Below are 16,652 nucleotides of genomic sequence, written 5' to 3'. Positions count from 1 at the left end.
AACGCTCATCGTCGTGTGTGTTCCCCCTCCCCATGTTGAAGTTGCGACACCACCGCCGAACAGACGACTCGTCCATTACATTGTCTCCATACACCTCCTTTAATTGGCGATGAATATCACATGGGCGAACGTTTCTTGCATTGAGGAATTTAATCACTGCCCTCACTTCACAACTGGCGGCGTTCTCAATTTTTTTAAACATTGTAAACAATCACAGAAACAACACAGGCAATGCTAGCGTCACGCAACTTGGCTCAGAGAAGGCAGACAAGCCACTGAAGCTATCTGACCTCGTCCAGCGGCTACTCGCGTCGTCAGCACTTCATGCGGCACGAACGGGTACTACTTTCCGGATGACCCTCGTAGTTCGAGATTACACACATGATCTATCACGCACTTGACTTAAGTATCATCGAAATAGTAAAGGCAAATTAACAGATGGATTATTTTAGTAATCCCAATTTAATTCGTCAACCCATTTTCCCTGTTGATAAAATATAGAGTGGAAATATTAAATACAGTATTATTACGGAAATTACTAAAATAAGGCTATTTTCACAGAATAATTGCAAATAAATTTAGACTATATTGAAAAGAACTAGGGAAGTATGTCGATGGACCGGTAGAGTAAGAGGCGGATGAAAAAGATTAAAATTTAGCACCAAACTATTCAAGAATATTTTTAGATGGAGGTGAAGATAGATGCTCATGGGAATATTTAACTAATTACCTGGATTGACCTATACGAGATAAATTGGAAATGGAAGAATGCCAGTAATACAGAGGATAGACGAGGGTTAATTCTTTGAAGCATCTACTTCCAAAAATTAAAATAAGTCCACAAGTTTAGAGAGTATCAAAGAGTAAGAAGATAATTAGCAAAAAGCAATGCCTCACAGATTGAGTTTTATTGTAAAGAAGAATTTACTGAACTTAATTGAACAAGTAACTCCATATTTGTGATTTGAGATTATTCCACACTTCTAGGATGAAACACATGGAAGTGGGATGATGCACTTATGCAAATAAGTTTTTGCTTAAATATAAGTACTCCAAAGATTTTTCTGCAGTAATACATTCCCGCTGTAGAAGCTTATTTCTTATTCAAGTATTTTTTGAGATGATAATTAACGGGTACAAAATATTTCAAAAGCGAAGTATACACCACGCACTACGATAATACCAAACCAATACCAAACATTGGTTTCCAATCTGTGTGTTTAAAATACTTTTCCAGATACACCAGAAGAATAATGTATACGTTGAAAAATATAGTTTCTAAATTTATAGCTAATTGCATATCCCAATTAGATTATTACTGGTAGTAGTTTGCATTGTTTAAGAGGAAGTATGAATAATATTTCACAATTCTTGTAAGAAACTTACTGGTTCCATGCACTTCACCCATTCCTCAGCTCCACGTACGTAATTTTCATCTCCACTCATGCAATTCATTCGTATGCATATTATGTTCCACCATCTATTGCATTTATAAAATCTTATTCCCACCTAAATAGGCACAAATTGACATCTGTTTGCCATTCATTTATCACCGCCATTATCTATTCCTAACCTAATTAATAAGAATTTATCTCACCCACCACCTTTTTTTTAACGACAATGACTGCCCTTCGTATTTTTTCCTTCATTTTAACTGTCTCGAATCATTTACATAAGCAGACCTCAAAGGCGAACCCATGTAAAGAGTTAGAGCATCAGCACAGCAATTCGAAAGATCCGCGGCTCAATTTCCGGTCAAGGAAATATTTTTGCTCGAAATTATCTGCTCGATCCTGTCTTCCCCACATCTCCTGTGCTTGCCTTTTATATGTACATGCTTTCATATCCGTTTTCCTTAAATAAATAAATACACAAACACACACACACACATATATATATATATATATATATATATATGGTATGTACATGTATGTATATATATATATATATATATATATATATATATACATGTACAAACCATAAACACAGAAAACACAGCATACAACCATAAACACCTTAATCAACCCGAAGGTCGGTTTAGTAGGTGATGGTAGAGGTCACCCACTACTAAGCCCTATACGGCGTGTGAAAATTCACACATCAGGGTAGGGGGGCCAGTTCCCTTTCCTGTGCCGGTTATGGTTTCCCAGGAAGACCTGATACCCGAAAAATCACTTTAGCTTGGGTGGAGCTGCAGGTGCCCAGAGAGGCTTACCCGGGAATCGAACCCGGGACCTTCTGGTCAGCAGTCCAACGCTCTACCCATATATACGAGGGTCATCCGGAAAGTAGTACCCGTTCGTGCCGCATGAAGTGCTGACGACGCGAGTAGCCGCTGGACGAGGTCAGATAGCTTCAGTGGCTTGTCTGCCTTCTCTGAGCCAAGTTGCGTGACGCTAGCATTGCCTGTGTTGTTTCTGTGATTGTTTACAATGTTTAAAAAAATTGAGAACGCCGCCAGTTGTGAAGTGAGGGCAGTGATTAAATTCCTCAATGCAAGAAACGTTCGCCCATGTGATATTCATCGCCAATTAAAGGAGGTGCATGGAGACAATGTAATGGACGAGTCGTCTGTTCGGCGGTGGTGTCGCAACTTCAACATGGGGAGGGGGAACACACACGACGATGAGCGTTCGGGGAGACCGTCTGTCATTACAGACCAACTGGTGAGCTCAGTTGACGAATTCGTGAGGAACGATCGGCGCGTCACAATTGATGACATCTGTGAGCATTTTCCCAATGTTTCTCGAACAATTGTTCATGAAATTGTTAAACACCATCTGCATTATGCAAAAATTTGTGCAAGATGGGTCCCTCGCGTATCTCAATGAGCTGGCGGCGAAGGACTATGCAGCAGGAATACAGAAACTTGTCACACGTTATGACAAATGCCTTAATTTGCTTGGAGATTATGTTGAGAAGTAGTTTAAAGTATCCTCTTTCAAATAAAATTTGTTATGTTTGTTAATATTTACTTTTGTGTCTTTATTTCACGAACGGGTACTACTTTCCGGATGACCCTCGTACATATATAATTTATATATATATATATATATATATATATATATATATATATATATATATATATATATATATATATATATATATATATATATATATATATATATATATATATATATATATATACTCAGTGCTAGTTACTATCCCGAAAATGGCAAAGGCAATTACATATGAGGCCTACGGAACAATAAGTCTAAGTCTGATTTCCCACGCAGCTGAAGTTGGATCATAAACAAAAGGATAGAGAGTAGGGCAAATGATTACTTAGGGGATGATCAGCTTGGGTTCAGGAAGGGGAGAAGTGCGCGTGATGCCATTGCAGTAATGCCATCACTAATCGAGAAGGATATAGAATACTATCAGGAGGTATTTGCCTGTTTCGTGGATTTAGAAACGGCGTTTGATAGAGTGAATTTGGAAAAACTAATGAGTATATTGCAGAAAATAGGAATAGATTGGAGGAACAGGAGGCTAATCCGCGATCTGTACATGCCTCAGACTGCGTAGGTGCGAGTGGTGAACGGAGAGTCCGGATGAGCAGTGTTTGGAAGAGGTGTAAGGCAGTGTTGCCCATTATCACTGGTACTGTTCAACGTATATGTGGAGGAAATGATTAAAGAGGAGGCATTGGAAGAACTGGAGGTAGGAATGAAAGTGGGCGGGGAGTTCGTAAAATCAGTTAGGTTTGCTGATGACCAAGCTTTAGTTTGTCAGTCAGCCAAGGGGCTGCAAGCATTGCTGAGTGAATTGGAAATTCAGTGCGATAGATATGGGATGAGAATGAATATTAATCAAACGATGGTTATGTGATTTTCTAGAAAGGGAAAGGCGATGCTAAACATTAAAATAGGAGGGCAAAAACTAGAGCAAGTAGAACAGTTCACATATCATGGAAGTGTTTTGGACCAACACAGTCAAAGCAGAAGGGACGTACGGAGAAGAATTGCACTAGGAAAATCAGCCTTCACAAGGAGGGAGTTGATGACAGGGACGTTGAGTAAGGATGTTATGAAAAGAATTGTTAAAACTTTGATTTAAAGCGTAGTTATGCATGTTATATACGGTGCGGAATCGTGGTCACTTATTCAGGATGATAGAGGTAGATTTAAGGCTTTTGAAATTTGGGTTTGGAGAAGGTGAAATGGATGGATTGGAAAACAAATGAGGGAGTACTAGGTATGGTGAAAGAAGAGAGGGGTTTATTTGGAGAAATCCTAAGGAGGCAGGAAAAATGGATGAAGGGCCCTTTGATCGGCAGTGGAATGTTGAAGACAGCGATAGAGGGCAGAATGTTAGACAAAACGAGGAAAGGGAAGGAACAGGATAGGTATGTTGGACGGAATGAAGGAAGAGAGGAAATATATGGAGATGATGAGAGGCTTATTGTAGAGTAGGGGGCTGGGTTGAGTTTTGTTAGGTATACATGTAAATATATATATATGTTGATATATATACGCATAATTTTATACACATAAATAAACATTTATATATTTATTTTTTTACGTGTATGTCTATTATTGTTGTGAAACTCACGAAGGCTTAACGGTGAAAATTCTACTGCGGGCATATATGTTCTGTGAGTTTAAAGACAATATTTTTCTAATAGTTCTAGTTCCGCTATTTTAAGGAACAAAATATAAATATATATTAGATATATGTATGGGTATATGTGTATATATCTATTTTCTCCCTGCCGGTGAAAAAGGAGTTTTTGCTACCGAAATATTCTCAGAAAATAAATTTTAAATCCTGATTTTGGTGTATTGTAACAATGCCATGACTGCGTATTTAATGAAAACTATGGCAATTAAATTTACTTATATTACTTACTATTACTCTCGTGAACATTCATGAACTTATAATGGTACATTAATGAGCATTTTTACCGATATCATGCAGTAATTAGTATGCTCGTATGGATATTAAAATTTTTGAATTATGAAAGTATATGTGAATAACCCTGGTTTATTACTATTAAATGCATTTATCGTATTATATGAATCATGCGAGGGAAGAACGAGTATATGGTCAGTGATGATATGCATTTTTCTCATTTTATTCTGGCTATTCAATCCGCTCATATCAGGCGGGGAAATAATTATTCCCTCGGCGTCACTAGTCAATTCGACTGTTCTGTCCCTCTCTAATGGTCATTGTATTCCTTGATATCTATCGTGACTCTCCAGGCTCCCATTCTATTTCCTTCAGAATACTCGTCTCGCTTATTTCGAAACAATTTTTATCAAGCTCAGCGGATTTGCTCGGACATTTTTCTAATTACAAAATCAATTGTGTTCCGTAGATTCTAATTAAATTTATGATATTTAAAATTCAGCGGAACCAAAGCGAAATAACGACTCACTTTTAGTCTTCCATCGCATATTCCTGATACATATCCAATGAAATATGGTTTCTTTTAAATTGACCAGTATATCCTTCAGACGTTGTCTATTTTTCTCTCCTTAAGGGACAAGTTTTGGAACCTTAAAGTTATAGAGAAAGGGAAGTGAATTATTTCATTCAATCACAATCTTTGACAAGAGCATTCCTTCTGTGCACTATGCGTCAGTTTTGAAATGAAAGGAAGAACATTATGCACTCCAGGTTATATCGCAATGCGGACCGTGTGCCAAAGGGCAGCTCTGCTTTAATGTATGTATCTTCCTGCATTCGGAGAGGCGAGGTTGTGTCAACGCGGCCTAGGAACCCTCGCCAATGATTCAGAGCCCAGATCCCAGTGGTGAGCCTAAAATATGCCTCGTGTACAGACGAGAATGTGGGATCCCGTGACCTTGAAGAGAGAGGGAGAGAAAGGTAGAGAAAGAAGGAACTTAGTCGTGAGAGACTACGGTCCCTAATTACAAAAGAGAATAGAGACAAAGCGTCCTCATATCCTTTCACGAAGTCGAAGAGATTCCGAAAAAAGACTAGTACTAAAAAAATCAGAACTTCAAGAAGGTTGCAAATTCATTAAATTTACGTGGGTGTGAATATTAACAGCCCTATTTTTAAAGACATATTTTTTTCATGTTTTAATATTTATGAATTTTTTACTTCTCAAAAGGTTTTTTATTTTACACAGTTTGGAAAATATACACGATAGTACCAAGGCATTCCTAACTTTGGCAGTAATCCTGTTTTTCGTTTACGTAATTTGGCAGATGAACTCGCATTTGAAACGTTTTGTTTTTCAGATACTACCGTAAATAACCTTATAACATGAACAGGGGAGGATAAATTCGTTACGTTTCGGAAGAAATGGCAAGTCATAAAAATGTATGACATGGCGGGCAATTTACGTCTGAAAAAAACAGGCGTTTCTTTTCATTCCCGTACGGGTATGAGTTGAAACGAAATAACATTGGAAAAGATGAATTGGCTAGGCCGTGCAGGAACTGCATTTTATTTTTCAACCATTTCCATTAGCAAGTATGGATTATAACTGGAATCGTGCGGAATGAGCTGACTCGAGAAATAATAGTCCGGGATTGATTCCCGGTGATTGACTTTCGTAGTATGTTGCCTTTAAATCCATTTATGTGCTCGCATATTGACTGTGGATTATCCATAGTTACGAAAATTCGGTAAAATTCTTAAATATCTGCAAATATTATATATATATATATTTATTTATTTATTTATTTTATTTATTCAGTATAAGTCCGAAAACAGCGCATTCTGGCCTTTACATCGAACTATTAACAACGATAACCATGATCACATTTACAAACACCCAAGCCCTAGGTGGAGGAAAACTCACCCAGGCGGGAATCGAACCCGCGACCCTTGGAATGGCAGACGAGGACGTTACCCCGCCGCCACCGGGGTCGGCAATGTATATATATATATATATATATATATATATATATATATATATATATATATATATATATATATTGTCGTGAGGAGGAATTTATGGGCACGTTTATCAATTTTATCAAGTAAAAGCGACACTTTGATTTTTTGCACTGTTGTGTATTTTTTATACAGAAGATAAGGGATATTCTGGGCAAGGAAGCTGAAGGAATGCAAATATTGGGAATTCGGAGTAAAATGAAGGGAGGTAAAAAAATTTATGAGTTATACAAATTTTTATTGCAATATAGGGCATCATTGTACTTCTAGTTCTATGCTATACAAGTATTTGAAGAATAGCGATGCCTGGCTCCAGGGTCCATCAGACACCTAACTTAATAGGTAACCTTAAGCCACAATCATTAAAATAGTTGAAACTGATTTTATTGTAGGACTAACTCCTGACGTACATTAATGAAAAATTTGCCTAGTAAATTTCACCGTTTCTTAATATTGTTATTCTAAAAACTTTAAACTTCCTTCGCAATGGAAGTTCTTTCAAGTTTTAACATATACCATCAAGAAAAAAATTAGGATTTCTTTAACTATATATCGTCGATAATGACAACATCGTTAACATGTGACATTATATACAAAGCACAAAATTCCTTAGAAAAGTTATATCAAATTTGAATTTTATATGTCTGCTATATTAGGCCAAATGAAAGAGAATGTTCATCATTTTTGTAGGCATTGAATATTGAACCATCTTAATTGCCGTTATATCCTAATTATTTGATAAAGTGTGTCTGTTATTGGCGAAATGCTGCCTTATCCTGCATTTCACAGTAAGTTGAAACGCCAAGAACATAAGTAGTAATTTTTTCCCCATATTGTTTACATTTTTTATGGACAGCCTATATTTTATTCAATGCGATTAGTGCAGGATTCAGAGGGGTTTGGTTTTCTGAAAGAGTTTTGTTGGACTGGTCATGTGACTGGGAGAGCCTCAGACATTACTGGGGCATACTATGGCGTAAGAGAGGGCTTTACTGGGACGCATGGCGCCCTGCCTTTTCTACAGCAAATCAATTTCACCTGCTTCCAGGAACATTCCTCACGCATTCCAGGGATGCATTTTCTCATGAATTCAAATTCGAGTTTGTAACAACGTCGCAAAAGGAGTTTCATGCGAATTTCAAGGTTTTGAAAACGCATGAATAGATGTTGCCGAGACACCGCTATAAGCGCTTGCCTCAACTTCTTACTCTTTCACCATCTACACCAATAAATTACTCAAATATTTGACGCCAGGGCGTGTGGTGGGGGATGTTAAGGTACAAGCCATGCATGCAGAAATATTAGTTCATACGTATATGAATTTGAATATATATTAGCTAATATACAAAAGCACTCGACAGATCTACACACACACAAACATGCCTAATTAAACTAATTCCATAATTTTTTTGTTTACCCAAATCGCTAAATTTTAGAATACAAGTAATATATCCACACACTTGGATTCAATTGTGTTATGAATGTGAAATGTTCGAGAGAAGAACGAGTACTTGACTCGTTTAATGAAGAATTTGAGCTTGGCCATTCCCTATTATTTTATCCCGGTGGTCGAATCTACCATAATAATTTGGCACGATTAATAATTACCTCTGTGCCAAAACAAACCTAAGGTGTCATGAATCTTTCTAAAAGTTTATCTTGCCTGCTCTCTTCGAGAATCAAGAGGCGCCAGACCTTATTCCTCCAGCATACCAATGACGCTTACTCGCCCCTCGTAGTATTTTTTAACCAGCCCAGCGGATATTCTCAGTACCCTTTCCAATTTCTAAACTAATATTTTCTCCCAAGAATCTCAGTTCCTTGCTACGTATTCCAAACGAGACTTACGTGAAACAAAGCAACTCCTCTCCCTTACAATTCTAATACATTTCTTTATCAATGAAACGTAGCTTCTTCAAGGCTGGCCAGCTTATTATTTTTTGTGAGTAAATCATCAATAAAGGATAAATTTCATTGTAACACACAAGTATTTTATCTGTTCTGTGATAATTAATTGGGAAATATCAATATTTTAATTTATACATTGTTTCCTATTACCTTTTATTCCAAAACTTTAGTGATGAACTTATTCTTATATTTAATTTTGATCTCCGTTCTCTAGACCACTCCGATATCTGTTCTAAATCGTTAGAGAGTAGCATGCAATCTATCGGTAACCTGAATTCATTTTAAATCTCTGCGTTGTCTGCAAATAATCCTTCCGGATGAGATTACCAAAAACGTTTCAGCCCTCTAACTGTTCTCTCCACAGAAGAGGAGAAGATGAAGATGAGAAATAGGGGAGGAGTGAAGGGGATGCTGAAGAAATAAGATACGGAGTGCGGTCACCTTGTTAACGAGTCACCATTGACGGTCTTAAGTTAAAATGCTTCCACTATAAGTAGCATATCTTTCGCCAATCTAAAATTATTAATCTGGGGTGTTCTGAAATTAATTCGATTGCCATGTCACCTACAGAGTCCAGCTTTGAACCCATGAGGTTTCAGACTATTATACTACAGAATCATCCCGATACCTTCTTTGGGAGAAAGGCGGAGAGACTTTCAAGTACCACGAGATTAATTCAAGCGCAGGGTCGGAACCAAAAATAGGTAGATTGCATTCATCGTCTTTTTCGACTGAAATCACGCTATCCACAAAGAATTAGTACCTCAGGGATAGACTGTGAACGATAAGTTTTGCGTAGAAGTCCTCGAAATACTACAGAAAAGGCTGCACGCGTCAGTTAGGAATATTTTCTGACTGGGGGCTCTACCAAGACAACGCGCCGCCCCCAACCCGCCTTCCTCGTGACCTAGTACATGACCAAGCACAAGGTGGCAACGCTGACCCAGCCGCCCGACAGCCCTGTAGTATCACTGTAAGGCATCCTTTTGTTCTCAAGAATAAAAAGGAGTTTGTAGGGCAACCATTTTGAAACACTGGATACGTAACTTCAAAGAGGCTGTGATTAGGTACTGGAACGATGTTCCAGTTGACGCTATCCAGTAAAAGTTCCGCGACTGGTAGATGCGCTAGCGTTGGTGTGTCGAGGTACAAGAGTGCTATTTTGAAGAATTTTAGTAGTTTATACTTTGATCTACAAATAATTTTTTCCCGGATTCATTCTAATTTTTTTGTGGCAGAACATGTACACTGTCCGTGGGATCGGCCGTTAAATTTTGCTAACTCTAGGGGTCTTTCATCAACAGCCAGGGTACGGCCGACACCGAGATCCTCTCCATTCTCCCTCAAATTCCTTTAAAATTACACCTCTACCAATTTACCCACCGATCTGAAGTGGCGCAAATAATCACTGCTACCGGTCGTCTTCCCTGAAAGCTAATATTACCGCCATGCTCTATGATATTAGCCGCGAAATGATTTTAATAAGAGTAAGGCCGAATATGGCATCGCGCGAGACGATAAAATTACTTTCTATTCTAGGACTTTTGAGACGGCTTCCCCTCCTCTTTACCTCTCCTTATGCATCTGACCTCACCATTAGACCTTAACTTAGCTCTTTTCTGAAATTATTCCTGCAGAGTATTAGCCTGAATCGTTTTAGAGATAATTATGACGATTACAGCATAATCACTTCAAAAGGAGAATCCCATTAAGCCGACTGTGGCGTTGCCCGCAGCGCTGACTACTTAGTATATAGCTTATTTGGGACATATCCCTCCATTCCCAATTCCCTATATGTCCTTGTGGTCTATGTAGTCTGTGTGTCTATGTGGTCCAACTGCTTGTGCTGACCCTCCCACGCCTTTTAAGTCAAGCATTCGGGCTATTTAAAATGCCGGAAGCGCCTGCCACAAGACGCCAATGCTTCTAAATATTTCCACACAAGACACAATAATAGCGTGTGGTACGGAGTGTTGGGACACCAGCCTTGTGTGTATAAATATGCGATTGTGCATAAAATAAATGAAATATTTTAAGTTAATGTAATACTTGAAGGTACATGGATTCTTTGAATAAATTGTGTACGATGTATTATAAGGAGGATAAACTGAAGTATGCTCACTCATTACGAGGGTAAGTTAATATGTAACTTACAAAAATAATCAAAGTAACTTGCTGATATTTATTTGCAATTCCTAAATACTCATCTTGTACAATCAGACACTAATCCCATTTATGCACAACTCCTCGAAACCCATAAAAAAGGCGTCTTTTGTTTGCTATTGCATCCAACCTCTGAGTCTAGAGCAGTGGTTCCCAAAGTGGGCGCTACCACCCCTCGTGGTATGGTGCTCTAGTCTATGGGATCAAAAAGACGCAAGTATGGGGCGCCAGAGGGTCCTGACAATGTAAAATTGGTGAAGGATTGGTAACTGTACTTTAGTCTTCTTTTTAAAGTTCGTTTGTAAAGTTTATATTGTTTCCCACATCTGGAAATAATTTAAACCATGTTTCCTTACATTTTAAACTGTGAACGGTCGAAAAATATTTTCAAGCCTTTATTGCACAAGAAAATTTTTGAAGGGGTTTAATCTGATTTGGTCAATCGTTGGCGCTACTTCACGTTACTGAGTACTTCGGCAGAAAGGTTCAGTGTGAATAAAATGGGTGTGAATCCGGAGAAGAATCACTTCATCTGATAATTAGATTCGGTGGTTTTACATAAAATATTTACCTGGATAATCATTTGCCGAACTATTCGGTTCCAACGATATTATCAAGGCTGTAATGGTAAGTTATTTTCCATTCATCGCATGATATCATTCTTGTTATAGTGCCGTTATATAATTTTTTGTATTATTTTATGATGGCGAAGTATATTACGAAAATAAACGGCGGGTGTATTGTTTATGTTTTCATGAAATGATAATAGACAGTTCAAAAAGAGGACCTTTTCTCTCACACATCGTATATTTATGATTGAACTTTCCCTCTGCCGCCTAGATATCAATTGATAAATTGCCGGTTTACTGATCTAAGCCACGGTTTTGCTGACATTGTGCATTTTCTTGAAGCATAGCTTTTTTCAAACAATGGGTAATATTCAAAATAATTCTTTGAATATAAGGACAACTTTGGAAATATTTCGCCTTCACGAGTGAGTTGAGTAGTAAACATGCTTTTTCACAAAATTCTTCTTAATAATTTATCATCAAATGAAAAGGTGGCTTTGCTATGAAATAAATTTTAGTTGAACCAACGCACACACACACCCATAAATTAAATCAAAGTCAATCTCGCCGCAACAATCCCTTGAGTTGTCTTTCTTATGAATGCAATATAGGGAATTGAATGAACTAATAAGATCGTAACTACAGATTAGGAGCTATGGAATTATTATTTCATTCTAAACTTACTAGACCAGTATTATAAATCGAATTCGAGAGAAGCTTACTTTGCAGCCGAATGCTTGGTTTCTGTATGAAAGACGGCAAAGGTGCATTTGCAGACCTCCAGCACAAACTCCCTACGTACCATTTTCGAATAAGTGCTAGCCTGATAAATTTATTGCATTTGTAAATGAAATATACAATATTAATATAAAATAAATAAACTATTAATTTTATCAGTTCACCCGAAATGAAACTCCTACCGTTCAAGATCAAAATAACGTGTACATTAATTCCATTTTATACCAGGTATGCCGAACAAATACGTATATTCAGCCTTTATGACATATGTTTAAACATACATTTGCCTTAGACTATATGCCGCGAGCACATAAAAATTTTATTTTGCTGCTTTTCATATGGTTATTAGTAATTTTATTTTAAAAAGCAACCACTTAAAGATTGACTCCATACCTAATACGAGTACTCTATTTAGTTAATTTCTATAAAGTTTTATTTTAACAAAATTTAATATTTAAACCTTTATTGTGGAAACAGAATGGCCGGAAATGAATCATTAAAGAAAAAATGTAGAAAGTATAATGTGGATTATCTTAAGTACGGACTCAAAGAATACCTTATTAACGAGCACATGAATATGTGCTTACTATGCGCAAGGGTGTTTTTAAATGAGGCCGTTAAACCTTCCAGACTTATTGACCATTTTAGGAAGGCACATCCTGACAAGACAGAACACCTCCGGGCAACCACAAAAAAGCAGTTTCACCTGTCGGCCATTTCAGAACACCAATGGAGTGAACCCGGTCACGAGATTTCATTCTAAAAAGCAAACATCATAGCCAAGAAGAGCAGATACTACCCGCGATTAATTAGGGAAGCTATTGAGATCGCAAAAACCCCGGAGAACATTAACAGAGATGAAGGCTACCATCTCCACAACGCGTGGAAGAGAGTTCTCCGGGAACGGACCAATCAGCGAGCAGCCACTAGACGGGACCACCTATATAAGGGCGGCAAAATTCCGAGTCTCTCCCCGAAGAGGATTTTTATCCTATAACGGGGTTTCCGTGTTGTTTTTGTTATGTTTACAAATGGTTTATATATATATTGACTCTGTACTCTAAAAATACGGAAATAAAAACCTTTAAAACTGAAAAAAACCGAGTCTCTCATCTTCGACCTGAAGACGCCTTCGGCGACAACTGTTGTCTGAATCAAACAACGACGCGGTGAAACCCGACAATGCATAGTACTTCAAAGACAGAACAGGCTTCAAAATTTTTTCAGTCACTTCGTGACAGATTGCAAAATCGTCCAACACCTCCAAGTATGGTGTGTAATGCTTCAAAACATATCACTGATGGTTTGCGAGTATTATACAATATTTCACTATTGATTACCAAATCTGGAAAGCCACATACAATTGGTGAAGAACCCATATTACCAGCAGTAAGTGAAGTACTGAGTGCAGTTCTGCATAAGTCACCATATTATACAATATGAGTTATTCCCTGTAGCAAAACTCCAGTTCAACAACGAATAGATAAAATGGCTGAAAATGTGGAAGCTATATTGAGCAACATCCTGTGAACAACAGAAATTGCATCGTAGTAGGACGAGTCAACTTTGCCAGGTAATTAATCTGTACTTCTAGCTTATGCACGCTTTATTAAAGAAAAAATCCTTCTCAAGAGTTGTTGTTTGCAAAGTAATTAGAAACTGCCACTCAAGGGGAGTCAATATTTCGTGTTTTAGAAAAGTTCTTCAGGGACAAAAAAAATCCACTTTCTAACATACTTACTGTTGCGACATACGGAAGTCTCTCAATGACTGGTCGTCACCATAGTTTTATCGCATGCCTGAGAAAATATCTACCAAATGTTTTCGCGATTCATTGTGTCATTTACCAATAACATTCATGGGTAAAATACTGGGTGATCGCCTTCACAAGTCCTTAAACATTGTAATTAGTGGCAAATAAAATCAAAGCCCATGCTCTTAATGATCGAATCTTTCGAGGGTTGTGTGATGAGAACGACAGAAGATTTCAAACGTTTGTAACTACACTCGGAAGCTATCAAAAGGCAATTGTAAATGGCGCTTATTTAATCTTTTTAACACCCTCATGCAGTTTTTTTTGAGGAGAAAGATGCTTTTCTCAGCGACAACCTAAAAGAGATCAGGAGTGACGTTGCATTTTTGTCTGAACTGTTGGCAAAGTTCGATGAAATGAATTTATAATTGCAGGGAAATGATACCAACCTTATAAAGGCAAAATTTTTAGTAACTGTGTATATTTTCAAGTTGCTTTTAATGAAGCGCAGCATAGGTGGCCGAGAGCTTCATCAATTACCTACCCTGCATTAGCTAGAAGAGCAAGCTGGTATTGGTGATGATGATTTGAGAGACTTATGTAACCATTTAGCCACCTTGCATAAAAATATGACGCAGCGAGATGAGGATCTTCTTTTTCTGGGAATTATAGACAGGGTAATTAATCCGTTTAAAGATATTGAGGAAGTTGGATCATTAGAGGAAGAATTAACTGGACTGCAAAAAGACGTGAATTGAAACCAAAGTTTAAAATAAATTATTAAGAGTTTTGGTTACAGGAGGAGGTTTCCGGTCGTTATCCTGCATTGTGGATGGTTTAAAAAACTTTTTCTTTCATTTTCGACTTCATATTTGGTGGACCATACTTTAAGGGCACTCATTCAGCTTGTTCCCAAGCAGAGAAACAGAATTCAGGTTTGTGAATGCGGTTATTTAAGACTCCTGCTAAATGACATTAAACTGGACGTTGGAAAGCTGGCATCAGGTCATCGAGCCCATACATTCCATTAAAGTTTTATGCGATGGAAATATATAATTAAAGTTGGCAATATAATCTCCTTAAACCACTTATAGACCATGATCATTCACCTTAGTTCCTTTTATTGTGTATTAAGTCTTTTGCGTAAATGTGATATGAAAACTATACACATTATATATTCTAAATGAACATTTGATTAGTCATTGTTTTAAATTTAATTGTATTAATGGTCCTCATTTGGTCATTTCGTTATGTGATTTTGATTATTATTTTAAAACTACTGATTTGGGGGCGTTAAGTATAGGTTTATGAATCGAAGGAGGTGGCGGCTCGAAAACGTTTGGGAAACACTGGTCTAGAGCATCAATATTTTCAGAACGTCGGCAACCAAAATAATTTTATAAGTGCCCGAACAGATGAAAATCACTGGAGATAAAGTCAGAACTGTACGGTGTATGTTCCGAGCGTTCCCAGTGAAATATTTGAAACAGCTTTCGCGCTTGTCTTGCTGACATCAGCGACTTACTTATTGACTTACCCACGTATAACACGTACAACGTCCTTACTATTCAAATAATAATGATATATATCATTCATGCAGTAATGAGTTTGATTGAAGTTTTAAAATTTTGATTTCCAATTGAGGAGTGGTGATGTCTGATTTTATTGTGGTTATGTACCTTGTGAGCGGAAGAACGCGTTTTTGAATGACTACAGAGAATGTTTCCACGGATGCGGAATCGCTAGCGTGCCAAGTCGCGGGGCGGATGGGAACGATCTCGTTTGGACCCGGAACGGAAATTTAAGTCCTTTCTCTCCCTCTCACTCCCCTTCCATGAAACTCATTTATCTTCCAAGGTGGTGGAGTAAAAAAACACAACTTGAGTTTCAAGAGTATCTTGAAAGTCGTTTCAACCAAACCTTCCAAACTTCACCCTTCTTAACCCAACTTTCGTCGAGCACGGTTACCTTCGGTATTTGAAAATTCTTCAATCTCCCCACCGCAACTCCCCCAAGACTGGTCACCGAGCTTGGGTAGAACTATCGACGCTCTATGCGAAGTAATTTCATAACAGTTGGGTATTCGTTCCAATGACCCAAGGAAATTTCCTCAGCCACTTTTTTCTTTTTGATGGATTGTCTGGAAAGCGCGGATGAATTCAGTTGAGGCACTGTCCCAAAGTAATATCATTTTCATCAAGAGACTCTATCGTTATTAAAGGTAGGAATAACCGTACATTTAAATATACACCAAAACTAACCTCGATCCACCTAAAAGGTGTGCAGCAGGGGCTGCAAGTAGCAGGGGAAAAGGGTATGAGAGATAAAGGAGAGGGAGGGCGTTTAAATATCAGGGACAGGGAAAAAACGTACCCTTAAAATCCCTGACAAAATATGCATGGTGGTGTACACAGACAAACAGGTTGGTGGAATAATTCCTTTTTCATAAGTGCTAATTTTACTCACGATGGAAAATTATCACAGTACATTTAAAGGATTGAAAAAATGAAACACGGCAACCTTAATGGTAAAACACCACCGTATTCCGACAGAGTATGCAAAAATGTATTAGATATCAAGTGTTCCTATCAGATCCATCTCTTTCTAAGAGCCAACAGATGAAACTAAAATGTTTACTACCTTCT

The sequence above is a fragment of the Hetaerina americana genome, unplaced genomic scaffold (assembly GCF_022747635.1).
Source record: "Hetaerina americana unplaced genomic scaffold, ioHetAmer1.1.p SCAF_11, whole genome shotgun sequence".
Classification (NCBI taxonomy): Eukaryota; Metazoa; Arthropoda; class Insecta; order Odonata; family Calopterygidae; genus Hetaerina; species Hetaerina americana.
The sequence above is the reverse complement of the archived record's forward strand: the minus strand, read 5'-3'. Positions refer to the sequence as shown.